The sequence below is a fragment of the Sciurus carolinensis genome, chromosome 3 (assembly GCF_902686445.1).
Source record: "Sciurus carolinensis chromosome 3, mSciCar1.2, whole genome shotgun sequence".
NCBI lineage: Eukaryota > Metazoa > Chordata > Mammalia > Rodentia > Sciuridae > Sciurus > Sciurus carolinensis.
In genome coordinates, this window is record NC_062215.1 from 77393773 (window position 1) to 77420612 (window position 26840).

At 42.7% G+C, this 26840-nt stretch overlaps 2 pseudogenes; both read right to left on the reverse strand.

Moving 5' to 3' along the window:
* Positions 1-1184: 1184 nt before the first annotated feature.
* On the reverse strand, positions 1185-20776 carry LOC124979442 (Golgi SNAP receptor complex member 2-like; annotated as a pseudogene).
* Positions 20777-21118: 342 nt separating this feature from the next.
* Positions 21119-26840, reverse strand: part of LOC124979443 (40S ribosomal protein S3a-like) — a 40107-nt pseudogene continuing 34385 nt past the window's right edge.

Below are 26840 nucleotides of genomic sequence, written 5' to 3' on the forward strand. Positions count from 1 at the left end.
GATTTTATTTTGAACTTGACAGGTCTTGATCTTCACAGAAGTATTCTTCAGTGCTGGGAATCAAACCCAGGGTCTTACACATGCTAGACAAGTGCTCTTCCATTGAGCTACACCCCCACCTCCTTCTGAGTTCAGCAAACACTTTCATCTTTAATTAAAAGAAAAGTCTTCTAAATGACAGTGATTCCACATACACACATAAAATGACCTTAGAGACAAAAAATGTTCTAATTCTGAAAATCTGGAATAAACCCAAGAGTCTAATTGAACCCAGGATTGCTTAACCATTGAACCACATACCCAGCTCTTTTTTTATGTTATTTTGAGACAGGGTCTCACTAAGTCCCTAGGGCCTCACTAATTTGCTGAAGCTGGTCTTGAATTTATAATCTTCCTGACTCAACCTCCTGAGTTACTGAGATTATAGGTATGCGCCACCACACCCAGCAGAATCTAGTTTTTAAAAGATTCTCCAGCTGCTTCTGAGACAGCCAGCCCAGCCTCAGGCCACGCAGCAGTGTTTAAGAACCTCTGTCCCATTATCAGCAATAACTGTTTCCCCTAGGTAGCTGCTTCCAGGGAAGGATGAGAACTGTTAGCAGTTAGTCATCTACATGTTATTTGTTTCAGTGTCAGGATGGGGGTGGTGGCTAGGGGCAAGAGCATGTAAATTGATCTACTAAACAGGTGCAGGAAGAGAAGTTCTCTTTCCTTTCTGCTTTTTTCCAGCCTATCCATTAGGAAACAAAGACCATTAATGATAAGGTGTGAACGGTGTGAACAGTGGTACATGCATGACACACTGCAGAGCCTTCCTGGGTGTGTACCAATCATGTGGACAAAGACACCAAAATCATCCCTTCCCTCCCCCAGTAAAAGTGAGGGTGAGAGAACCAGAATTTCTTTCATTTCCTAAGCACCGTGCATCTTGGTGGCACTAGCTACCCCTCCAAGATGTCATGGAAAACAGAGCAAGTTTGATCACAGTTACTCCCAAGTGGTCTTCACAGTTAAGGCAGGCATACATTTCAAAAGTGGTCCTCCAGGTGAAGGTACAGGACAGACGCTCCTCTAGTGGTCTTTCCTGTTGCAGGCCCTTCTCTCTCGTGCATGCCCACGCGCACACATATATTTGCACATTCTTGCATGGTGAAAACGCTGCCCGGTGGCTGGATGTGGCTGGCTCATGTTAGGTAGTGCACCAAAAGGCACATGACTACCCAGGTGCGCAGCATCCTGCCTATCTGGAAAGCCTTCTTCTCAACGAGCCCCATCGCCTTGTTAGATAAGCCCAGCATGTTGGCAATGGCTAGGATCTTTTTCTGAGTCCCCTTCAAGGTCAGTGTCTGAACCCTCAGGGCCTCCAGAATACTGTGCCCTCATCTAATGAGGTTCTCCATGCCTGGTGAATGTTGCGGAGGAAGGAGTTAAACTGCAGCCATTGTCCATTGGTACGGTAGTGTCAGTCATTAGTGATGAAGGCACAAGACAGAAGCTCTCTAGCTGTCACTCCAGCTGCTGCCTAGCTAGCACAGATGCTGGGAGTTTCTGAGAGCAGTCTGCATGTGCTGGACATCATATTTAACTGACCAGCTCCAAGTTTGGCATTCTGCTTTTTTTTTTTTTTTTTTTTTTTTTAGTTGTAGATGGGCACAATACATTTATTTAATTTATTTATTTTTATTTTTATGTGGTGCTGAGGATTGAACCCAGTGCCTCACACATGCGAAGCAAGTGCTTTACCACTGAGCCACAACCCCAGCCCAACATTCTGCCTTTCTTTAGGGGGTTCCTTGCTGGACAAAATCTCCAGACATTCTCCACAGCTGAATGTCTGGTCTATGCTTGCTTGGATTTCATTTTCTGCTAAGGGAAATGATTTGGAAGGTTTTTCCTTGGTTTCTCATGGTGTTATCAATTCTGCTCTGTTGACTATTCAAGTCAATGTCAAACCTGAAGTGATAGAGTGACCAGGTCATCCCAGTTTCCCTAGATACTTTCTGGTTTTAACAATAGGAATCCGGCATTCTGAGAACCTTCTCAGTCCCAGGAAATGAACAGTCCATTGCCCTAGAAGTGATTGAATAATTAGCCCCTCAGTAGTTTGTGTGGAGAAATTGTAAGGAAAAAATATCTTTGGGGTGAAGAAAGTCAGTACAACCTGAAGTGACTTCTGACAAGATGCACCACAACTAATGATAAAAATGTTAAACAGAAAAAGGTTTATTTAGACAAATTAATAGTTTGTGAAACTATAAGGCATTTGAAGTCTATTGTTCTTTGAATTATTCATCAACAGGCAGTTTGCAGAAAATACATGAATCTGGCTGGGTGCAGTGCCACATGCCTGTAATCCCTGCTACTTGGTAGGCTGAGGCAGGAGGATCACAAGTTCAAGGTCAGTCTAAGCAACTTAGTAAGAACCTGTCTCAGAAATAAATAGGGCTGGGGATGTAACTCAGTGGTAGAGAACCCTTAGGAAGAAAGGAAGGAAGAAAGGAACCTATCCAACATAGTTAATTTGTTCTTGTGAACTTGGTCATCAGTTTTATGATTCTTTTTTCTTTCCTTCCTTCCTTCCTTTCCTTACTTTCCTTCCTTTGTTCCTTCCTCCCTCCCCCCTCTCTTCCTTTCATCTTTTTTGTACTGAGATTTAACCAAGGGGCACTTAACCACTAAACTACATACCCAGCCCTTTTATTTTTTATTTTGAGACAGGGTCTCGCTAAGTTGCTTCCAGCCTTGCAAAATTGCTGAGGCTGGCCTTGAACAATCCTTCTGCCTCAGCCTTCTGAATCACTGGGATTATAGGCGTCTGCCACATTCCAGGCTGTGAAAAGACATTTTCAAAGATCAAAAACATAAGATCTTATTGCAAATCAACATCAACAGGTAAACATTTGCAAGTAATATCGATAACAGGAAACACATTCACACCTACAAAAATTAACTCAAGATGTGAACATTTACATTAACCTAAATGTAAAACATAATTAGAAACCTTAAAATACAAGAGAAAAAAATCTTCATGACCTATGGTTAGGTAAGGAGTTCGTAGATGCTATACCAAAAGCATGATCCATAGGAGAAAAAAAATGGATAAATTGAACTTAATCGATTTAAAAACTTGCTTGGTGAGAACTGGTGCTATAACTCAGTAGTAGAGTACATGCCTAGCATATGTGAGGCTCTGGGTTCAAATTCCAGTACCACAGAATAAATTAAAAATGAGGAGATCAAAGCCTGAGAGCTTGGGTAACTTGCCCGAACATAATGAAAGTTGAGCCTGTTAAACTGATTCAAACCCTCAGAGTTTATTTTCCACAGGATAATCATGAGTGCTAGATTGGTTTTGGCAATGGAAAGGAAAGAGTCAAAAGCCTTGCACAGATGAACCTGCAGTTTTCTGAATTGTCAGGATCATACTTGGGGCAACCATGGGTGGAAGACAAAAAGATTTCCATTCTTAGGCTCTCAGTTTTGAAATAACCAAGCACCATATAACACTAGGTGGCAACAGATCCCAAGCACAAAAATTCAGTCAATTCACTGCACTTACAGAGATGGGTAAAAATGCAAAACTATTAAAAGGATTTATACTCAAATATTAACATTTTTTTAACAGTGCTCTCCAAAACATCATTGTATGCACACATACAAAGATCACACCAATTTCTAGATGACTAGAGGCAGAAATGACCACAATCAAATGGCTCTTAAACAACTGGGAACTGTAAAAACATCTTTTTTTTTTTTTTTGCGGTGCTGGGGATGGAACTCCAGGGCTTTGTGTTTGTGAGGCAAGCACTCTATCGACTGAGCTATCTCCCCAGCCCGACATCTTTTTGATACTTGTTGAAAATATATACCGAAGGAGTTTGGATTACCAGCAATACAGAATGCTGATCACTGGAACCATGAAAAATTTTAGCTTAAAACTTGTGTGCAGACATGAATAAATATAGCTTAGATTAACTGTACAATATTTATGAGCATATGATTTCATAATTTAGTGTCCTGCAGTATATATTAGAATGATGGCTCTACTGTTTATCTTATTTATATTTTGTGGTACTGGGGATGGAACCCAGTGTAATGTATAAAGCTGCTCCCCTGCCCTTTCTGGTGCAGTCATTTTCCCCGCCTCCCAACCACTTGTCAATCTGTGAACATCCTAGCTAGCTATTGGTTCATCAGTCAGCTTGCAAGTATCCTTCTCCGTTATTGGTCCCCTGTTAGCCCCAAGGAATTCAACCGCCATATTTCCTCTCTTGCTTCTCTCTCCTACATACTTGCTTTTCCTCCTCCTTGCTTTCCACTTTCTCCAGCGCGTGCCCTTTCTCTTTCCTTTCTCTTTCCTTTCTCTTTTCCTCTCATTTTCTCTCTTACCCTGCAGGGAGACACTCTGTTTGCTTAATAAATTCCCTTATGTGATTTCCCGAGTCTGGTGTGGTTTCGTGGGATTTCCTTACACCCAGGGCCTTAAGCATGCTAGGTACATGTTCACTACTGAGATGCACTCCTAGGCCCAGCTCTGTTTCATTTGTTTTTCATTAAAACATGATTTATTTAAAATAATATTTAAGGTGGAGTGTGGCTTGGTGGCAGAGGCCTTGCCAAGCATGAAGCCCTGAGTTAAATACCTAGCACCACAAAAAAAAATTTTTTTAATTAAAAAAGTTCATCAAGAGGAATATAGAACTGGGCATAGTATCACACACCTGTAATCCCAGCAGCTTGGAGGCTAAGTCAGGAGGATCACAAGTTCCAGGCAAGCCTCAGCAACTTATCGAGTTCCTGTCTCAAAAAATAAAAAGGATCGAGTATATAGTGGATAAGATAGGATAGTTAATGGGTTCCAATTAAGGCTTTTAAAATATAAAGGCCAATCCACGAAGTCAACTTGTAAAAACATTCCAAAATTTCCAGCCACTCCTTTGTCCAGGGGTAATGGGAGTAGGAGGCAGGACAGACCTGAGTAAAGACTGTAGACTCAAAGGCTAACCAACATCCTTAACACTTTTCCAATACCTGCTCAGCATGAACTTTGACCAAGAGCCTCAACTCTTTTCCAATATCTGTTTAGCATGATTTTGATCAATACTCCTACCCCGTAGCTATGTAAACCTCTAGATTAGTACATTTAAGTGGCAACCTATCAGGTCCTCTCTCACCTTTCAGGAGTTCTCTTTTCTTCACACTTAAATAAATCCTGCTTCTTTCACTCTTGCTTTCGATTGTTGTCAGGATGTTTTCAAATTTGCAACACGCGAATCCAGAAAGAAATTGGCGGTGAGCTTCTGGAGTCTGCCATTAAGAGTTACAACATGCTACTTGACAGTAGCCGAGAAGAATCCAGCTTTGCAGGCTGTGATCCCTGGAGCTGCATCCCTGGAGCTGACGCCAGCAGGCATCCTCTGCTGTGATTAACTGCTTACACTAAAACAGGCTTTCTCAGCTGCGGAGTCCTGCTGCTTACCAGACCCACCCACCAGCAGAAGTGGAGAATGGAGTTTCATCTCAAACTTTGGTTTCAGTAACTCAGTGGTAGAGTGGCTCTAGGTTCAATTCCGAGGACCAGAAACAAAAGGCGGGAGGGGATATAGGTGACAGGAATGGATGGAAAAACTCACCACAAAATACTAAGTATGTATAGGCACAACCCTGGAGGTCACATTCCTAAAGAAATGTAAACCCTATGAGGTGGAGCTCAAAGGCAGAGGCCTAGTAATCCTCAAGGCCCTAAGTTCTATCCCAACACAGCAAAAACTCCTTCCTGCTGTTACAGGGAAATGAAGCTGACTGTGTGTTTACCTGAGAGACCTGGCAAGCTGCCAACTCACCTATTTCTGTCCCTGGTTCAGGCTATAGTCCCGGATGAGTAGAGTAGAACATATTCTTCCTATTGAAGCCTCTCCGCCTCTCACAGTCACTGAGCCATTTTCAGATACAAATCTCAGCCAACGGCTAAACCTCTTGAGGCTCTCAACACATTCCACAGCCCCCTTTGGTGGCCCACGGATAGCTGACATTGGAATTGTCATGGGAACTCAGAGAACATCTAAAGTTCGAAAGAAACCTGGAATTCCCTTTGTAGCTTAGAAGCTTGGATTGATAATTCCCCAAAGTGGGACATTAATGTCCAAAGTAGTCGAATTAGGAATAAATAGAGAATAAGGCAAAGAATTGAGTACGTCACTGTCCTCATGACCGAGTATCCTATATAATCCCCTCTAAGGGACACAGTATTCTCCTACCCCACCAAGCTTCCATTCTGTTTAGGGGGGCGGGCAGCATAGATTAGGGTCCATGAGGCCTAGGATTTTGTCCATCCACCTGCCTCCCCCCATTTTATTTCTCATTCCAAAATATCTGCTGGTCTTACTTGTGAGTTCATTTAGAACTGGCTCACATGTGGGGATTGGTGTCCTGGTAGGACTGAGCAGCAGGGGGACAAGCCGAGGAAATCCAGGGAAGAGTTGGTGTTGCAGAGGCCAAAGGCAAGCAGGCTCCCAGGAGTCCTTTCTCCCATGGTGCCTAGCTCTTCTTAAAAAGAAAATATCATTGCCATACAAGAGAACTCTACTGCCATAATCCCTAAACACAATTTTTAGCCTTACAGAGTATTTCCTATTTTCCACTAACTGTGCTCAATTTGTTTTTTTTTTTTTTGTTTTTTTTTTTTCTGATTTATAAAGTCTAAATTAGAAGCACAAAGCAAGCATTGGACTAAGAATGTGTGGCATTTCCCTACCTTACTTAGTAAATATCAACATTTTGAAGTCATTTTTCAAGTTATAGCTGAATGATGTATTTGTGGCCTTGTTCTTCTCAAAAACAAACCTTAAAACCCTGTTTGGGGAGTTAGGACTTACCTTAGGTCCAGAGTTAATGTCCCATTGATCCAATTAAAGACTATTTCACATACCTACCTACAAATTTCTCCTGCTCCAGTAACCAATCTGCTTTATAATTAATTTGTTTACCGAGTGCCTTGGTGACCTGTTCTGCTTCTATTTGTGCTAACAGAAGGAAATGAATTTGCAGCAGTGGCATAGACACTACACTGCTGTGCTGATAGTGGCCAAATTTAGAATCTCTCTGGTTATAAATAAATGCTGTCAACCCCACGATGCCCATGAAGAGAAATTCAGACATTTGATACTTGCCAAACATAGTTTCCGTAGCAAATGTGCCATAAGTAATGCTGTTGTCCCTGGGCAGCTTCATTCACAGGATCTTCTGTGATTTGGTTATTCAAAAGGAAAGTGCAGTATAGGACTGGATTGGCCAAGAGCAGGACTTTTACAAGAGGAACCAAGGAGAACATCCTAATTTTTTGTACCCAAAGGGAAACTGTTGAGATATTTTGGCAGCAATATAGGTTAATCATAGGCAATTTTTTTTTCTTCTAAGGAGTATGTCAATTTCTCTTCCATTTCTGTTTTTCCACTTAGCTAGATAATAAATATTTTAGTATCCCTGACCCAAAAATAAAAAGTTAAAAAAAAAAAAAAAAACAGGGCCTCACACATGCTAGGCAAGCACTCTACTGTTACAAAGCTGGGGCTTTCTGGGAAACTGAAGCAGCATGAAGGGCCCCCTTCACCTTGATTTTCGCAATTAGGTCAGAAAGATTTCAGACATGTCACTCAGAGAAATAGGAGTGAGTTTGTTAGAAGGGATGGGAAAGGGGGAAAGGGGACCCTCTCAAAGGAGAGAGTGGGTCCTCTCAGAGAAGACGGGTGGTGCACTCTTCCTACCCTCCAGTTTTACTGAGGGTTCCAAAGAAGTATCCAGAGAGCCCCTGCCCAGATCCACCTTTCAACTTTTGACTGACAGAAGTATGACATCAGACTTTCAAGTCCCCATTGTGCAAGACATCTCAAAGTCCCTTTGACCTGTGCCGACCAGTTCTAATTGGAACCTGTTCTGACAGATTTTATGATTGGGGGAATTATCCTTATCTCCCTGAGTTCTGGGATCTGGTCTGTGTAAGAATCAAAAAGGCACCTTCCCCCGGCCCCTGCAGGGTAACTTGTGTTCCTCTTATTAGTATTTTGGGGCAGTATTTCTTCTGCAGATAACAGGTAATTTGCTGAGGAATGTGACACATCCTGTGGACTTAAGCCAGTCAAGGTTGCAGGTAAAATGTTTGTAAACGTGAAAGCATATGGGGTCAGCACAAGCGGGCTCAGGTTATAGAATCATTCAAGTTCCTGCCCCTCATGTCTGTCTGTCCCCTATCACTACCACTGAACTCCACCCCCAGCCCTGTAATTCACTTAAAATAAAATCACTGTTGATACTTGCCTGGTATAATTAAGAATGCATCTAATAGTTTAGTGAATGCAAACTGTATAACTGTTTCTACTTTGCAAATTTGTACTTAACCAAATTATCTGACTTGATGTTAACATAGAATCAGCTCTATAAAGGCATAAATTGCTCTTTTGGGTCATTATTGCAAGGTGACTTTTTCCCCTTCAATTTAATTTACTACCTGAAAGATAATATATGCAAGTTATGCAAAAATTCCCACAGTTCCATATGGCGTCAGGTGAGCCAGGCGTCTTTGCCCCACCCGCTGCTCACTCAGCTCCAGCTCACCAGCTACCTTCCCCCTGTTCAGGACAGTGTCTCCTAGTTGCTCCCTTCCTGGGGAACAGAGTGCTATCCAGTCACTTGAAGAGACCCTCTTCGCCTCCCCCTCATTATCTTGTTTGATTGTCCTCTGGTTTTCCATCTCCCTATCTGCTCTGATTTGACATGGTTTGAGCATGTCTCCCAAAAGTTCTTAAACTGGAAGGGTGATCTCTGGTGTTGCAGTTGGGAGGTGGTGGAACCTTGAAGAGGTGGAGCATAGCAGAAGTTAATGAGGTTATTGGTGTGCTGCCCTTGGAAGGAGTTAATTCTGGTCTTGAATAATGCATTCTCCAGAAATTGGGTTCTTATAAAGTGAGGCCACCCACAAGTGTGGACCCTTATACATGCAGCTGGTTCCCTCTCCATTTCTCCACTGTGTTATGACACAGCCAACAGGGTTCTCATCAGAGGCCAAAGAGATGGAGCTGCCCAATTTTGGATGTTCAGCCTCCAAAACTGTGAGCTAAATAAACCTCCTTTCTTTATAAAGTATTTAGCCGTGGGTATGTTGTTATAGCAACAGGAAACTGACAGAATACACTATCCCATCCTCAGCATACACATTTCCTAAGGGCAAGAGCTCTGCCTTGGTGGTGGTTATGGATATAACCAGTGATGGAAACAATGTTCACAATCATATTTCATTAATTAATCCATTCAAAACATATTTGCAAGTGTCTATTATATGCCAACCACTGGGCTTTAGCAGTAAACAAAACCAACAAAAATTCCTGTCCTCATGGAACTTATTCTCAGTGCTATGAGATAAGCAATTACCAAATAAAGAAGTAAAAGAGGAAAAAAGAAAAAAACAAGAAACAGGCATAGGAACTTTAAGAGGTCGAAGTGGAGTTGCTTTTTCTTTTTTTCACAGTGCTGGAGATAGAACCAAGGGAAGTACACATGCTACCACAAGTGTTTTACCACTGAGATACAGAGCCAGCCATGAATTGCTTTTTTTTTTTTTTTTTTTTTGGTATCAGAATTTAACCCAGGTTCACTGAGCCACATCCTCAGCCCTTTTTATATTTTATTTTGAGACTTAGGGTAGCACTAAGTTGCTCAGGGTCTCTCTAAATTGCTGAGGCTGGCTTTGAACTTGAAATTCTCCTGCCTCAGCCTCCCTACAATTCACTGGGATCACAGGCGTACGCCACCCACCCAGTCCTGGATTGCCTTTTTAAGTGAGTGACCAGAAGACCTCACTTTGAAAGTAATGTTTGCGTGGAGACTCCTGAAGGAGGGGAGGGGAAAAGCCACATGGAAACCTTGGGGGAAAAGCTTTCCAGGCAGAGGACAGCAAGTACAGAGACCCAGAGGTGGCAACAGACTGGGTTATTCTAGAAACAGCAAGGAGACCAATGTAGCTGGTGCAGGGTTGCCAAAGTTGGGCGTGGAGCTGGGGGTTGTGATGGGAGATGAGGTCTTCTGTAAAGAGGGAGAGCAAATAGGTGTCAGATGGGGAAGGACCATAGCAGCCACTATAAACCACGGGCCTTGACTTGGTGAGATGGGAGGCACTGGTGGATTTACATTTCAACATGTATTGAAATATCATGCTGTACATTTTAATATGTACAATTATTATGTGTCAATTAAAACTCTTTTTTTGGTACTAAGGATTGAACCCAGGGGCACTTTACCCCTGAGATAGATGCCCAGTCCTTTTAAATTTTTATTTTGAAACAGAGTCTCACTAAGTTGCTGTAGCTGTAACTTGGAATCTTTCTGCCTCAGCCTCCCGAGCTGCTGGAATTATAGGCTTGACCCACCACATCCAGCTAAACTGTGTTTTAGATTAGGGAAAAAAAAATAGACAACACCCAATACTGCCATATTAGGAGGGACTATAAGGACACACAGGAGAAAGTGATGCTGTTGCAGCAATTTAGATGTGTGTTAGTGCTGGGTTGGACCAGCGGGAGACAAGGAAGGAGGTAGGAAGTGTTCACATGTGGATATTTTGAAGGTGGCCAGAAAGATTTGCTGATGATTTTGGTAGGCGTGTGAGAGAAAAAAAGAGTCACATTTGACACTAAGGGTTGTGGACAACTGGAATAAGGAAGCTGCAATGAGGAAGTCTTCAGGAAGATGGTGTTTGAAGAAAGAGTTGCCGTCAGGAATTCAGTTTTAGAAATGCCAATGTGGAAGTGCCTGTAGGATATCAGGTAAAGATGGAGTCTGTGGCTGGAGATCAAGTTTGAAGTTCAGAGGAGAGTTCTGAGCTGGAGACACCAATTCAGGATACGGTTGGACCAAAATGAGATCATAAGCAGTGGGAATGACCAGGAGCATCCTGCTGTTTTGAGGTCAGGGCAATGAGCAGGAAACCAGCAAAAGACACAAAGAGGCAAAAATAGTGAGATGGAAAACCAGGACACAGAGAAGAGAGTGACCAACTGGATCCCAGGTTGCTGAGCAGATTAAGTAAGATGGAGTCTGGGAATGGACCATTGAATTTAGTGCTGTGGCTGTGACCTTGCACTAGTCAGATAGCTAAGGTTGTTTCCAACCCTGAAAGTCTATAATCATCTTTCTGGTTTATATGAACTTCAAATTAAACAATTAACAAAGGAAGAGTCGAAAGAAGCTAAAACCTTCTAATCAGATATAGCTTGGCTTCCTCCACATTGCAGAGCAAGGGTAGGAAGCACAGGGCCCTCCAGCTGTTCTTGAAGTTGTCACCACCCTTATCACTCTGAGGGACATAAATTCTGCTTGGGGCTTTGAGTTTAAAGTTAGGATTGAAACTCAGGTCGACCTGGCTCCAGGGACAATGTTCCTTTCCCCTCACTATATTTTATCTATTTATGTATTGTGGTACTGGGATGGAACCCAGGGGCGCTACAGCACTGAGCCCAGCCCTTTTTACTTTTTATTTTGAAACAGGGTTCACTAAGTTGCTCAGGCTGACCTTGAACTTGCCATCTTCCTCTCTCAGCCTCCTAAAGAGCTGCAATACAGGTGCACACCACCATGCCAGGCTATGTCTTTTTAGAGCATGATGTTTTCAGCACTGAAACTTCTAGAAGTTCCAAATCAATTTTCTTCTTTATCTTTTGCTCTGCTTTAGAAAAATGTGAAACTGTACTCTAGTACAGTAGTTTGCAGGTTGTTTGTTTTCTCTGCAAATATTTTTGTTCTGCAAATATTTTTGTGCTGCTAAATGGTCTGAAAAATCTCATTCTTCTAATCAATAATTATATACCTGAGTCATTCATGGACAGGTTAAAAGTGAGAGGATCCTCTTAGAAGCAACAAGGATCCAAGTTCATAGAGAGCCATATCTGGTTGTTTATTACTAAGCAATCTGCTATGATTTTAATGTCTACTCAAAAACTCATGTTGAAAAAAAATTTTTTTTCATGTTGAAATTTAGTTGTTAATGTAATGGTATTGAGAAGGGGAGTGTTTTAGGAGGTTACTAGCCCATGAGGGCTCTGTTCTCATGAATGAGCTAATGCTGCTCTCCCACAAGTGGGCTAGTTATAAAGTGGGGTGGTCCCCAAGTGGGCTCATCCCTCTTTTCCTCTTTTTTGTATTCTCACAATATGATGCAGTCTTCGCCAGATACAACCCCTAGATCTTAGACATCCCAGCCTCCAGAACTGTGAGCAAAATAAACTTATTCTTTATAATTTACCCAGTGTATAGTATTCCGTGATAGCAGAAAACAGACAAGGACAGAGCTTGTCTCTACATGCCATGGATTTAACCATAGAAATTAACCAATGACATATCAAAGTGTACTCAACAAAATGGTTTCTTTCTTCAGTAGATACAGTAGGTACATAAAATTATAGAGGGAAAAGAGGGATGGGAGGGGTGGGGGGAAGGGGAAAAAATAACAGAATGAATCAACCAACATCACCCTATGTAAACGTATGATTACACAAATGGTATGCCTTTACTCTATGTACAAACAGAGAAAGAACATGTATCCCATTTGTTCACAATAAAAAAAAAGAAAAGAAAAGAAAAAGAAAAAAGAAAAAAAGAAAAAAAAAAAGGATCAGATGACTATAGACGTGTGGGTTTGTCTGTGTATCTTCTACCCTGTACCATAAAAAAAAAATAATAATGGAGTGCCTTACAATTCACAAGTGTCTTTGAATCAATACATTATGATACTGGCCACATGCAAATTATCGATACCTAGGCTGCTGTAGGTGCCCCTTTTGTGTACTCCCTCACCCTCAGCTTCCAACCAGTATTAGCTACTCTTTTTTATTTTTTATTTTTTTTTTGGCACCAGGGATTGAACTCAGGGGCACTTGACCACTGAGCCACATTCTTCTTTATATAGAGACAGGGTCTCACTGAGTTGCGTAGTGTCTCATCGTTGCTGAGGCTGGCTTTGAACTCACCATCCTCCTACCTCAGCCTCCCGAGTTGCTGGGATTCCAGGCCTGCACCACCGTGCCTGCAGTATTAGCTACTCTTTATTTTCTTATTTCCCCCATTCGAACAATGACAATATTTCTCAGTGAGTCATTCTCCTTTTTTGGAAATGACACTCTGGAAACCAAAAATATTGTCCTTTATTTCTTCTTTCACATGATTAATTTTTTTCCCTCCCAGGAAATGAAATCAATCCATATTCATATGGCCCAGACTCCAGCAGAGGTGGGGGCAGGAGATACAGGGAGGGAGCCAGGGGCTGGGACCCTCTTCTGCCCATGTAGAAACTTGCTGGTTTGCCATGGGACAGCCCCTTCCCCTCTCTGAGCATATGATTTGCATCAGGCAGAGAAGGCCCTTCGCTGAGGTTCTTCTTATTCTAACTTCCAACATTCTTCATTCGAAACAACCACAAATCTCCAGTGAAAAAGAAGTTCTGATGTGACCACTAACTTGCTCTGCTATCTACCTGCTACCATGCAGTTCTGAGCAATCGGTGCCTCCCGTCTGGTCCAGCACACCTAGTCACAGCCTGTGCACCTCTCATGGCCCACCCCTCCCCAGCCCTGGTCTTCCCTGCCACAGGTCGGGGGGTCACAGCCAGAGAGCTTTTCTGATTAACAAACACAGGAAAGGGACAGGAACTCTGAGGGGTCAGAGATGAGCTCAAGAGCAAAGAAGCAAGCTGCCAAAGCCATCCCTGGCACTCGGTGTTCACCTGCCTGTCTGTGTCTCGTCCAGCCTTGTGCCCATCCCACTCTCTCCTCCATCTTGGCAATCAGCTGCACAGATTAGGTACCCAGAAGTGCCCAGTGAATGAAAAGGGCCTATGTGGGTGACTAATGATGGTGCATGTGAGAGAAATACCCAACTAGGTCACTGGAAGGAATAAAGAATGGAGGAAATCATCTGATGCCACCGTGGGGTTCAGGGAAGACCTGTGATGCAGAACACCGCGGTAGGACATCACTAAGGAAGAGCGCCGAGGCAGACCGCTGCTGTTTTCAGTTGCCTGGCATCCTTCCCTTGTGCATTAGTCCCCCTGTTTTCTTTGAGTTTGCCACCTCTCCCCACTCTCAACCAATGAGACTGGAGTGGAGTGACCCCCAACAAGAGGTCTTGTGAGTGGCTACAAGACCCACACCACAGGGAACAGCATATTATGGAATTTGAGGCAACAAGAACCCCCACCTCACACACCCCAGGATTCTTGCTAGTACTTTGTGTAGTACATTGTGAATAGGGACTCTTTCCACAGGGCTTTGGAATTCCTAGCATACCACCCTGGAGCTGCTCCTGGCCCTTCTGTGAGAAATAGAAAAGTCCAGTGGTCCACTTATAGAATATAGTATTCAGCTTTAATTGGATCCATTGTAGCCCTTTATTTTTGCCCACCCTAATTCTAAAATTAGCCAATCCAGCAGACTACAACTCCAAACTCCTCCAATCAGAGTGAAGGGCTATGATGTGTTAGGTTGAGTTATAAGCAGGCAGACTGACTGCCCAGAGCACTTGCTAGCCAGGTTCTAGTAGCACACCCTTCAGGCAGAAGTAAAGGTTTACCCTACCCATTCACTTTCATGCAAACGTTTGATTTCTTGCAGCACCTTGTTATTTCTAACACTCTCATCACCGCAGGGTGCTCTAGCCTCAGAATAAAGTTAACCCCAAAGAAATCTGAACCAAAGGTTGGAAGAAGCTAGATTCCTGACACCCTTGAGCATCTTGATCTAGCCATGCCTGACAGTCCCTTGACTTCTCACCCCTGTGTGCCAATAATTTCCTTTTTCCCCCTTAAAATCAGTTTGTATTTGATTTGTCACAGGAAACCAAAAATGTTCGAATGCAAGCAATAGATTTTTTCTTTAAATGGGCAGATTTGAGTAAATTGTAGGTTTAAGAGAATAAGTCTGATCATAACACATAGCACTGGAAATTATACTGTCAGAGATGAGCTCAAGAGCAAAGAAGCAAGCTGCCAAAGCCATCCCTGGTCCCACTGGTCAGGGTATAGAGGTTGCAGCGGGCTCAGAACATTCTTCTCATCCCAAGGAAGTCAGGAAATAGAAACCTTGCTCTTTGTGTCTTCCTGTTAGCAGGTGTTGCTGGCTTCAAACAGTGCTTCCAAAAAAGTCTCAGTGAACTGAGGGCAAGGGCTGTCGGAAGCCCAGCGGGAGGTGTTGGACACCTGTTTTGGTAGTAAAATGCAAGGAAGCCCATGCCTACCCTGGCCACCCCCAGTGTGGCCAGGGGGGAGTTCCTCCCCTCTTTACATTGTAAACATGTCTTGCATAATTCAGCCTCTTTTTCTGTTTAAACATTAATCACAGCTGCCTGCTAGATGGAAAAATGGCCAACAAATCACAGAGCAGGTATGTGTCAGTGAAGAATTTCCCACTAACCAGCAGGGAAGTTGATCCTTCCTTTAAACAACCTGGGGGTGGGAGACCATAAAAGTCACTTGTGCAGAGGGTGTAGGGTTGCAATTAATTGCTCCACCCAGATGCTACACGTGTCAGAAAGTAGGGTCTTCACTAAGGTTAAAACCATCCTCTATTCAGCAACCAGATTCTTTAGGTAGGCAACTCAAGCCCAGCAGCAAAGTCATTCTTTATTTTGCCTTCCAAAAGCCATGTTTTCAGGGATTAAAAAGTTCATTCTGCTTTCAAATGCATTGAAGCCCCCAACATGTTCCTCAAAAACAAAACAGATTTTAGTCTCACTTTATGTATGGAACTTGCTCCTGGAAGGATATATACCAGGTACCAAGAGACACTTTAAATAAACTTACTGTATATGTAGAACCCATAAAACATACATATATGGGTCTTGGGGTGCAGCTCAGTGATAGAGCATGTGCTCAGCCTGCACTTAACATTCCAGAGGCCCTGGGTTCCATCCCCGGCACCCCGCCAAACAATTGCATGGATTTTTTTTTTAAATGCCCAAGTATAATATAGACAAGCAAACTGAGACACAGACAGGCTAAGCAAGGGGCTCAAGGTTGCAGTGCTGGTACATAGGCAAGAGAGCTCTCCCTGAGCCTGTTGGACCAAAAACCTATGTGCTGTCCACTTTCTGCCACCTGCTCCCACTTAAATGAAGGAATGGAAAGGTTTTTAATTTAAGCAGGGTAAAAAGCTGGGCACAGTGGCACATGCCTGTAATAACAGCTACACAGGAGGCAGAGGCAGGAAGATAGCAAGTTTGAGGCCAGCCTGGGAAATTTAGGGAGACGCTGTCTCAAAATAAAAAATAAAAAATGAAAAGAACTGGGGATGTAGCTCAGTGGTACAGTCCCCTGGGTTCAATCCCCAGTACTGGGGGGAAAAAAAGTAGAGAAAATAATTCTAAATTGTTACCCTAGTGTTTTCGATGTAATTACTCTGTCCCTCATTTTTCAATATTGGCTTTATGTAAATAAAATTTACATTCAACAAGGCCTTATTGCATATAAAAATTTTTAAGTGGAGTGTTGGATAAGTTTTCCCAAATTCACACACTTGTGCAACCAGCACCACAATGAAGATATAGAATATTTCCATCACTCCTCAAATTCCCTCAGGATTCTTTGCAGCCATTCTCCTCCTCTCTTTCTTGGATTCTGACAACCACTGACCTCATTTTTGACGCTGTCATGTGTCTTTCATTTCATATGAATGGACTCATGCAGCATGGATTCAATTTTGTCTGCTTCTTTCATGGAACACATTGCTTTCGAGATTGTCCATGTATTGGTAGTTTGTCCTTTTTATTTCTAGGCAATTCCCCACTGTGGGAATGGAGTATAGTCTGCCCATTCAATAGCCCATATGCATCAGAATTGCTTCCTGTTTTTCACAATCACTAACCAAGCACTAAACTTTCATGGCACAGTTTTTAAAAAATATTTATTTATGGGTACTAAGGGTTGAACCCAGGGGTACTCTACCATTGAGCTACATCCCCAGCATCTTAATTTCATTTTATTTTGAGACAGAATTTCCCTAAATTGTTGAGGTTGACCTGGAACTTGCAATCCTCCTGTCTTCAGCTTCCCAAGTTGCTGGTATTACAGGTACGCGTCACCATGTCTAGCTCATGTGTGATGTTTTATTTATTTATTTATTTATTTATTTATTTATTTATTTGGAGCTGGGGACTGAACCCAGGAATGCTTTACACTGAGCTATATCCCAGCTTTTTATTTTTTATTTGAGATAGGGTCTTACTAAATCGCTAAGGATTTCGCTAAATTGCTGAGGCTGGCCTCAAACTTAAAATCCTCCTGCCTCAGCTTCCCTAGTCACTGGGATTATAGGCAGCACCACAGCACCCAGGTCATGTATGAAGTTTTAAGTGAACATGTTTTCACATCTCTTTGGTAAATACCGAGGAGTGGGATATCTGGCTAATATGTAAGTATATTCAAACTTTATAGGAAGCTGCCTAACTATTGGACAATAATGTGTTAGAGTCCCAGTTGCTCAACATCCTTGCCAATATTTGCTATTGAAGAAGTTTAAATTTTAGCTATCCTAGTGGGTATTTAGAGATATCTCATTTTGTAGTCTTAATTTCTACCCATTATTTATTTATTTATTTAGTATTTGGGTGGGGGGGTGGGGGGCTTTGGGGATTGAAATCAGGGGTGGTCTATCTCTGAGTCATATCCCAGTTTGTCCTTTTCTTTCTTTCTTTCAAGTTGTCAATGGACCTTTATTTTATTTATTTATTTATATGTGGTGCTGAGGATCAAACCCAGTGCCTCACACATGCTAGGCAAGCACTCTACCACTGAGCCACAATCCCAGCCCTATTTATTTATTTTTTTGAGACAGATTCTCGCTAAGTTGTGGAGGCTGATCTCAAACTTGCAAACCTCCTGTCTGAGTATCCTGAGTCACTGGGATCACAGGTGTGCACCACCACACCTGGCCTGTCCCTTATTTAGACAGAGAATCAGAGAGAGAAGGACCAGAGCTTAGAACTCTGCGCGCATAGTCTTGTTGGAGACCACAGCAGGGGGAGGCAGCTCCAAGGTCATCCATCAAAACATGGGAAAAAATACCCTCAGGAGGAAAAACCCACACCTGCATTTGTTTCAAAGTTTGCGTAATGCTCAGAAGTAAATTTCTGGGATGGAGGTATTTACCTTTATGAAAAAGGTAACTGTTTTCCAAAGTGGCTGGACTCTTTCCGCATTCTCATGAAAAAGGTCTGAGATTTCCAGTTGCTCCCCATCCCTACCAACACTTTTTACACTAGTTTTTAATGTTAGCCACTCAGATTGTGTTTTAATAAAATTACTCTTCCTGCAGAAAGGAAAGCAGGTGGAAAGAGGTAAAAGACCAGTTATAGTAATCGAGGTGGCAGGAGGATTTGATAGCATTAGAAAACCTCTAGTCAACTTTCACATCCGTAGACATGAGGCTGCAGGAAGAGAGACCGTACAGAAAACACTTACCTTTGACCGTGCAAAGTCCACAGAGGAAATGCGGACTTGACCGGGGTCGGACTGTGAATGGCTGGAAGAGCCTGGCCGGGACTTGCTCCTGGTTTGGAGACTGAAGATGCCAATAATGGGAGCAGGAAAGGAATGAGGCAGAGACCCTTCTTGTGTCCTTGGCAGGGACTCTGAAATAGGTCCTCTCAGAAATGAGTTAGAAGTGGTGGTGAGTTATGAGTTAGTAGTGATTACCCTTTGAAATCTTACATGTTACACCAGCACTCCATTAATTCAGTATTAATTTACAGAGCAGCTGCTCTCGATGGGCTCTGGGTAGAGTCCGGGGGTCCAGCTCTGGGGAGACACTTACCCTACCCTCAAACTGCTCATAATTTAGGAAGTGACCGAAAGGAGTTCACCATCATTTCTGACACTGTCCCCACAGGAAACCGTGTCTCTCTAACACTCTCAGGTCTCTAATCCATGTATTTGTAGCCTCTTACTGAGTGGGCAGCCACACAGCCAACATCACCACAACCCATCACACAATCACCATGACAAGGTGAAGGTCATCACACTAACTTTCAAGGATACATTAACAGAGTGAATATCTCCAGGATGTGGGACTGAGTTCTGAGGCCTGGAGTGGGCTTCGTCCTCAGCTCTGTTTTCCAGAAGCCACACAAGCAACCGTCTTCACCCCTATGCTCAGCGCAGACTGGAATGAGGATTGCGCCAAGGAAGTACACCACAAAGGTGGAGCGGTTATCATAAGCACGCCAATCAACCACCCAGACCCCAGCTCAGCAGATTTGTTAGGGGGCCAACTGACTCTCAGTGTTCTAGGGAAGCAACGCTCATTCTCACTTATTAGGATAACTGAAAGTAGAGCTTTGGCCGAAAGTACTTCTCCTTCAACAGCAACGTTTTACTCCCTTTGTCTGGAGTATGAAATCAGTTCCCAGAACACAGAGGTTATTAATAACTGTGGGACCTCTTCCCAGTCTCCAGATCAATTGGCAGAAACCTCCAGTAATTTCCTTCTGGATGCTTCTGTTACGTAGAGCTGGGAAGTGACCTCCTCCTCAAAACCTGCACAGACTTTTGCTCGACTTGGGAATTATACAGTGACATTTGCAGCCTCCAACTCGCCAAACCAAATCCATGAGGTGGCCTTGCCTACTCCAGTATCTGCCCTCATTTGACTGTCCAGTGAATGGCTGGCTGTTTTGCAGATGCTGTGACGCTACTGCTGTCTCCAGGGGAGTCCATTGTGTTCCTCTGGACTGGCTCCTCACTGCCAAGTGCAGTCCAGAGTGTTGACAGGGATCCACGGAGTGGCCTGCTCTAGAATGAGGTCACTTTGAGCAGGCTCCTCTCCTGCTTGGTGGAGGCCCCAGCCAGCTGCTGGGCAGGTGGGAAGGAAGGCCAGGGTCCTAATTTGGGGGCCTTGGGATGGAAGTATCTCCTGGAGGAACTGCTGTGATCAGTAGCCCCCATGGCAAGAGATTGTCATAGACGCACATCTTCCAGGCCTCACCCTCAGTCCTTGTCCTCCTCCTCTTTCACCCTTCCTGGCCCAGCCGTGCCCATGGCTTTACCAGAATCTCAATGCAAGAAACTGCAGTTGTTCTGATTCTCATCTGTTTCCAAATCACCAGAAAGTCCACCTGCCTGCTGGCCATATCATAAGATTGACCATGGATGCCCTGAACCCTGCTGGGCACAGTGGGATGGACAGACCTAGGGTGGCCTCCTGGGCCCATGCAGTTAGTTCACCTGGGAAGTGAAAACAAGGACGCTTGCCTTGGGAAGCTGAGTGATGCAGGGGGAAGCAGCGCCCTCCACGCGTGGCAAACAGGAAGCACCGTCAAGGGGACCTGGATTGAGAGTAGCATGGTGACCTCCCAGAGCCTGCTTCATCTTTCCCTGCAGGCCGGCACATCCTCCTCTACTTCCTGTCCCAGTGACAGCATCAGTGTCCCCCTCGTCCCTCACACTGAACAATGCAGTACCATTCCTGCACATCTTTTACTGGTCTGTTTCTTTAATTGCAGCCAACCATATCTAGTATTTACCATTTTAGTCCATTTTAAGGGTGCAGTGAAGTGGCATTCGGGACATTCACACTGTTACCACCATCCATTCATAGAGCTCAGTACCCTGTCTCCAGTAAGCACCCGTCCCCCATTTCTCCTCCCCTGGACCTGGCAACCACCATTCTACCTTCTGTCTCTCTGAATTTGGCTTCTCTAGTTACCTTGTGCCTTTTGTGAATGGCACGATGTCCTCAAGGTTCATCCATGATGCAGCATATATCACAATTTCCTTCCTTATTTAGGTTTAGTAATATTCCACTGCTACCAATCAGCTCCATCCCTAACCCCTTTTCTATGTTTTATTTTGAAACAGGGTCTCACTAAGTTGCTTAAGGTCTTGTTAAGCTGCTGAGACTGGCCTCCAATTTTTGATCTTCCTGCCTCAGCCTTTCAAGTCTCTGGGATTAGTGATTTATGTCACCAGGCCTGGGTATATCACATTTTGATTATCCATTCACTAGTCTTTTTTTTTTTTTTTTTTTTTTTTTTTAACAAATAGGACTCTTTATTTTTCACTATTAAATATCTGAATTTTAAACAGATTCTAAACAGGTTCATATCCATCAGCCCGTTCAACTTTAGTACCTATCTCGTCCCCAGTAGTTTTTGCAGAACTATTACCTTCACCATGAAGTTCCGTGAGTTTTCCCAATTCAAACTTGGGCTTCTTTAGCATTTTTATCTTTCTAACAAAGACATCATGAAGAGGATAAATTGATTGACAAGCCTTCTCTATGTCTTTCCCAATGCTGGAATCAGTTTATTGACTACTTCTTTCAAGTCATTTGTCTGCACCTCCTGGGTCATGATTTCCATTCATCTTCTTTCGGATTTGGCGGACCTGTTGGTGCTGGGCATAAGAGGTCTTCCGTATCTGATTGTTGCATTTTTTAGTAAAACCAACACAAAATAGACGCAGCAAATAACCATCTGTAGTCTTGACATCAACCTGAGCTTCGACCATCTTCTGCCATTTTTTGACCATGGAACACATTTTGTCACGGGTCAGATCCATGCCATGCTGATTTTAAGTCCTTTGGGTATAGGCCAAGGAGTGGGATAGCTGGGCCAAATGGTGGTTCCATTCCAAGTTTTCTGAGGAGTCTCCATACTGCTTTCCAGAGTGGCTGCACTAATTTGCAACCCCACCAGCAATGTATGAGTGTACCTTTTTCCCCACATCCTCTCCAACACCTTTTGTTGCTTGTATTCTTGATAATCGCCATTCTAATTGGGGTGAGATGGAATCTTAGGGTAGTTTTGATTTGCATTTCTCTTATTACTAGAGATGTTAAACATTTTTTCATATATCTGTTGATTGCTTATAGAACTTCTTCTGTGAAGTGTCTGTTCATTTCCTTAGTCCATTTGTTGATTGGATTATTTGTATTCTTTGTGTAGAGTTTTTTGAGTTCTTTATGTATTCTGGAAATTAGTGCTCTATCTGAAGTATGAGTGACAAAGATTTTCTCCCACTCTGTACTTCGCATTGGTGATAGTTTCCTTTGCTGAGAGAGAGTTTTTTAGTTTGAATCTATCCCAGTTATTGATTCTTGCTTTTATTTCTTATGCTATGGGAGTCCTGTTAAGGAAATCTGATCCTAAGCCGACATGTTGAAGATTTGGACCTACTTTTTCTTCTATAAGATGAAGGGTCTCTGGTCTGATTCCGAGGTCCTTGATTCATTTTGAGTTGAGTTTTCTGTGGGGTGAGAGACAGGGGTTTAGTTTCATTCTGTTGCATATGGATTTCCAGTTTTCCCAGCACCATTTGTTGAAGAGGCTGTCTTTTCTCCATTGCATATTTTTGGCACCTTTGTCTAGTATGAGAAAATTGTATTTATTTGGGTTTGTGTCCATGTCCTCTATTCTGTACCATTGATCTACCTATTTTGGTACCAATACCATGCCATTTTTGTTACTATTGCTTTGTAGTATAGTTGAAGTTCTGGTATTGTGATACCCCCTGCTTCACTCTTCCTGCTAAGGGTTGCTTTAGCTATTCTGGGTTTCTTATTCTTCCAGATGAATTTCATGATTGCTTGCTCTGTTTCTGTAAGGTACATCACTGGGATTTTAATTGGAATTGCATTGAGTCTGTATAGCACTTTCGGTAGTGTGGCCATTTTGACAATATTAATTCTGCCTATCCAAGAACATGGGAGATCTTTCCATTTTCTAAGGTCTTCCTCAATTTCTTTCTTCAATGTTTTGTAGTTTTCATTGTAGAGATCTTTTACCTCTTTGGTTAGATTGATTCCCAAGTATTTTATTGTTTCTGAGGCTATTGCAAATGGAGTTGTTTTCCTCATTTCCCTTTCAGATGTTTCATCGCTTGTGTATAAAAATGCTTTGGATTTATGCGTGTTGACTTTATAGCCTGCTATTTTGCTGAATTCATTGATGAGGTCTAAAAGTTTTCTGGAGGAGTTTTTTGGATCCTCTAAATGTAGAATCATGTCATCAGCAAATAGTGACAGCTTAAGTTCCTCTTTTCCTATTCGTATCCCTTTAATTTCTTTAGTCTGTCTAAAGAAATACTGCTCTGGCTAGTATTTCTCCCATTTGTCTTTTGGATTTATATCTGCTTTGATTTTTTTGGTCAACTTTTAGTGATATTTCATGTAGGAAGCAGAGATAAATTCTAGCATTTGATCTGCCACATCTAACTAGAATTTAGTTTAATTTTCATTTGAAGTATTTTTACAATGATTTGTGGTGTTCAGATATTTTCAATTATAAAATAGAAAATGGTTTTTTTTTTTTCTTTTTTTTTGGGTGCTGGGGATCAAACCCAGGGCCTTGTGCTTACAAGGCAAGCACTCTACCGTCTGAGCTATCTCCCCAGCCCCGAAAATGTTTATTTTTAAAACTGGGAAATAATATAAAATATAAAGAAGAATATAAAGGTCATTCATCCTCCCCGAAATCCAGAAATAATCACTCTTAACCTTTTGCTGTATGTGTATATGTTAAGAGGTAGGCCTAGTGGTTAGGTTGTGGGGCCCGCTACCCAAGAAGGGATTAAAGCTGGTCTCAGGAATGAGTTGGTTTTAGCAAAACTGGGTAGTTATAAAGCAAGGTTGCCCTACACGTTGGCCCCATCTGCTTGCAGCTGGCTCTCTTTGTTTCCTTTGCCTTAAGTATGCCATATATATTCAGTAAAGGAAAAAAAGCAGCCCCTCTCCATGTATTTGCTAGCGTTCGAAGCTAGCTCCCGGATGCTGCTAGCTCCACTGGAAGACGTGGCTTCCCTGCTTGGGCACTGAGTGCTCATTGTCACGCTGACATTGGTGCCTCTCACCTTCCCACCTGTCTGCTTCTCCCCGTCACTTGCATTTCACTTGGTCTGGACTGCCCACTTGCGCTGGAGGTCATCATCAAACCATTTACAAGTCAAAACCACAGCTCCCGCCTGCAGTGCCACAGGAGGGTAGGAACTGAATGTGGGAGTCCCCACCCCACTGTGTCATCGCTGGGAATGTTCTCCTGGTGGTGAGAGCCAGGAGGAATGTGGTCCGCAGTGACCTCACTGTATCCCTCTCTGGCTTCTCCCAGGGCTTCTGGCAGTTCTCTGGCCTTTGGCAATTCCAGACAGGGATTTGTCAGTTGCAGGGAAGGTGATTTGTTCCATTTAATCCGCCAAACCCAAATGACTCACCACCTGGGGCTTAGCCAATGTTGAGGTTTTTGATTCAGAATGTATTCCAAATGGGAAAAAAGCTCACACCAAAGATCAAAGAAATGCAAATCAGAAAAACAATGAGATGCCTCCCCCTTCTAACCTCCCACCTCCAGCAAATTGCAGATATTTTCATGAAGAGAATCATCAGTGAGACAGGGCTTCACGTACGGCTGGTGGGAGTACCCCACGAACAAATGCTATGGAGCATAATTTTTCCCTGAGAGTAAAGAACCTCAAAATGCTTGGACTTTTTGATCTAGTAATTTAATTTTGCAACTCTACTGAATAAAACTTCTAAATATAATAGAAGCTTTCTGCACTAAAATGCCAAATCCAGTCCTTATTAATGTCGAAAATAGCTATGATCTAAACAACCAAATATAAGAAAATACCCTTTGAATTGTATCCACAAAAAGTTTAATATACTATGGCCAAGTGATTGGTATTGAGATAAATAGAAACAACTAGCCTGGCACAGTGGCACACACCTGTAATCCAAGTGACTTGGGAGGCTGACGCAGAAGGATCATACGTTTGAGGCCAGCCTCAGCAACTTAGGGATACCCTAGGCAACTTAGCGAGACCCTGAGTCGAAATAAAAAATAAAAAGGACTGAGGATGTAGCTTAGTGATAAAGTGCCCCTGGGTTCAATCCTTACTACTAGAAAGAAGAAAGAGGTGGAGGAGAAAGAAAGGAAAGAAAGAAAGAAAGAAAGAAAGAAAGAAAGAAAGAAAGAAAGAAAGAAAGAAAGAAAGAAAGAAAGGAAGGAAGAAAGAAAGGAAGGAAGGAAGGAAGGAAGGAAGGAAGGAAAGGAAGACTAAACCCAATATTTAACACAGGGTTTGATGTTGGTTGTGTAAAAACAAAAGAAAAATACACATAGAGAAAGGAAAGAAATATACTGACATTTTAATATTAGCTACCTCTGAATGGTGGGGACAGAGTTTTTTTTTTTTTTTTTTTCTTTTTACTTTTTTATAGTTTACAAATTATCTGTTAATCCAGCATTTCTCTCTCTTTTTTTTCCCCAGTATTTCTGTTATAACTGGAAAAACAAGAATAAACCTACTTTTTAAGGAAAACAGTGAGCCATTTATACTTCATGTTAGTCAATGCTACTTTTTGGATAAGAAATCTTCCCTAGAAATGGAATTAAGGGCTATAACTCAGTGGTAGAATGCTTGCCCAGCTTGTATGAGGCCCTGGGTTCCATCCCCAGTACTGAAAAAAAATAAATAAATAGATAACCTGAGCTCACCTTTTGTAATCCTCTCTTTGATTAGGAAACTGAAAATTAAAAAAAAAAAATTTTTTTTTTTTAGTTGTAGATGGACACAATACCTTTACTTTTTATTTTTATGTGGTGCTGAGGATCAAACCCAGTGCTGCACACAGGCTGGGCAGGCGCTCTACCACTGACTGAGCCACGACCCAACTGAAGTTTTATTTATTTGTTTGTTTATTTATTTATTTATTTATTTATTTATTTATTGGTACCAGGGATTGAACCCAGGGGTGCTTAACCACTAAGCCACATCCCAGTCTTTTTTTAAAATTTTTTGAGACAGGATCTCACTAAATTACTGAGGGCCTTACTAAGTTGCTGAGACTGGCTTTGAACTGGTGATCCTCCTGCCTCAGCCTCCAGAGCCACTGGGATTACAGGCTGTGTGACCATGCCTGCCCAGTTTATTTATTTATTTTTGAGGCAGGTACTGGGGACTGAACCCAGGGTTGCTGTGCCACTGAACTCTTTCCCTGTTTTCCCAGTTCTTTTGTTTCATTTGTTGTTTTGTTTTTTTGAGACAGGGTCTTGCTAAATCGCTGAGGCCAGTCTCAAACTTGTGATTCTTCTGCCTTAGCTTTCTGTGAAGCTGGGCTTTGCACCACAAAGCCTGGCAGGAGACTGAAACTTAAAGACAGGCAATGTGGGGCTGTGGCGGTAGGTAGCGCAGTGGCAGAGTGCTTGCCTAGGATGCATCAGACCCTGGGTTCAATCCGTAGCACCACACAGACCCAAAAATAGAGGGCAATGCTTTTAACTAACCCTAGAGCTCTGCACTCACTTAATTCATGCTCAGTTCTCAGATCTCAACTCCAGGTCTCCTAGCTCTTCCTGATGCCTAGACTAGGTTATTCTCTTTTAATTTAATTTAATTTTTTGCTTTCCTCCACTGAGGGTTCACCACTGCAATCAAATAGCCATCTGCATACTGTGTGTTAATGTCTCCTTCAGATCACAGTAAGCTCCTAGGATTGTTTACCCAACACTCCTGGTGGCAAACTGGTATTGGTTGCCAGCGAGTGTTCAAAGCACTCCAAATGAATAAATGAATAAATGAAAACTATTGATTCTTTTACTCCCACCAGAGGGCAGGGGCTGTGGCCTGCTTTTCCTGTCTGCTTCCCTGGAGCTACTAGAAACCATCTGCCCTCTCTGGCCCTGGAGAAAGTAAGCATGCAGCATTCATTTATTATGCATGCATTCACCCAACAGTATTTACTGGGAGTCTGCTACATGCCAGGCATTATTCTCGGCATTTGAGAGTGAGTGGTCAACACAGCGTCGAAGTCCCTGTC